Below are 1,384 nucleotides of genomic sequence, written 5' to 3' on the forward strand. Positions count from 1 at the left end.
GACGCGCTCGCCGCCGTTCCCGTCGTTCACACGGCCACCGTGCCCCAATCGCCACCTCGCCGTGTCATACGCCGTCGCCGCCCTCGACTACACCACCTCCGCCTCTCCGTTGAAGCTCGGAGCCACTGCAACGGCCTCCCCGAGCTCGTCTTCAACTTCGGACGCCGGCGACCCCCTCCTTCCCCGGCGCCGACCTGCTGCTCCTAAGCTCTCACCGGCCTCCGTGTGCCGCGCGGTGAGCCTCTTCCCCCCTCCTCCCCTGTCCTTTCTCTCTCGCGCGCCCCCTAGCTTCTTCCCCGCGCACGCCCGAACGCCGCGCCGCGGAGCTCGCCGCCGGCGGGTCTCCGGTGACCTTATGGTCACGGGCTCAAGCCCGTTGCACTCCCCACCTCGCGTAGATGCCCCCCAGCCCCTCCGCTTGCTCGATAGCCCGCCGTAGCCTCGTTTCCGTCGGGCACCCGTGCGCGCCGCCGCCTCCGCCGCTCGCCGGCGCCGATTCCGGCCAAGTCCGGCGAAGCCCCGGCCACCCCTAGATGCGGCGCTGCGAGCCCTTTCGAATGGACCTAGCCCCGCTCCTCCCCGAGCCCCGTAGCGCGATTCCGGCCAACTCCGGCGAGGGGCCGCCGCTGTTTTGGTCGCCGGAGTTGCTCCGGCGCCGGCCGCCGACGTGGCTGGCCTGGGCCCCCCCCAGTGCCACAGCCAGTGGGCCCGTGGGCCCCGTTGACTGGGTCCACCCAGTCAACGTGCTGACTGGGCAGGCCCAGCCACTGACATGCGGGCCCCGCCGCAAAAAAAAAGAAAAGGAAAATGTTTTATAAATAAAAATAATTAATTAATCTAATCACTCACTGACAGGTGGGCCCAGTAGTTAATTAACTAAAAATTAATTAGTTTAATCTTCTGTTAACCCACTGTCTATGACAGGTGGGTCCCCCGTGTCAGTTTTGACCAGTCAACCGGACTGTTGACCGCTGACGTCACTCATACGTCATGCTGACGTCATATCCCTTTTCTGTTAATTAAATAATTCCAGAAATTCAAATAATCTTTGAAAATTCATATCTTTTAAACCGTAACTCGGATGAAAATGTTTTCTATATGAAAGTTGCTCAGAACGACGAGACGAATCCGAATACGCAGTCCGTTCGTCAACCACACCTCCCTAACCTATCGAACTAGCAACTTTCCCCCTCTGGTCCGTCTTTCCGAAAACGCGAAACATCGGGAATACCTCCCGGATGTCCCCCCCCCCCTTCGCCGGTACCACCTACTGTCGCGTTAGGACACACCTAGCACCGTTCATTGTCATGTCACGCATCGTCATGCTTATGTTTGCATTGTATTTACTGTTTCTTCCCCCTCTTCTCCCCGGTAGACTACGAGA

The sequence above is a fragment of the Triticum aestivum genome, chromosome 2D (assembly GCF_018294505.1).
Source record: "Triticum aestivum cultivar Chinese Spring chromosome 2D, IWGSC CS RefSeq v2.1, whole genome shotgun sequence".
In the NCBI taxonomy this organism is placed as follows: domain Eukaryota; kingdom Viridiplantae; phylum Streptophyta; class Magnoliopsida; order Poales; family Poaceae; genus Triticum; species Triticum aestivum.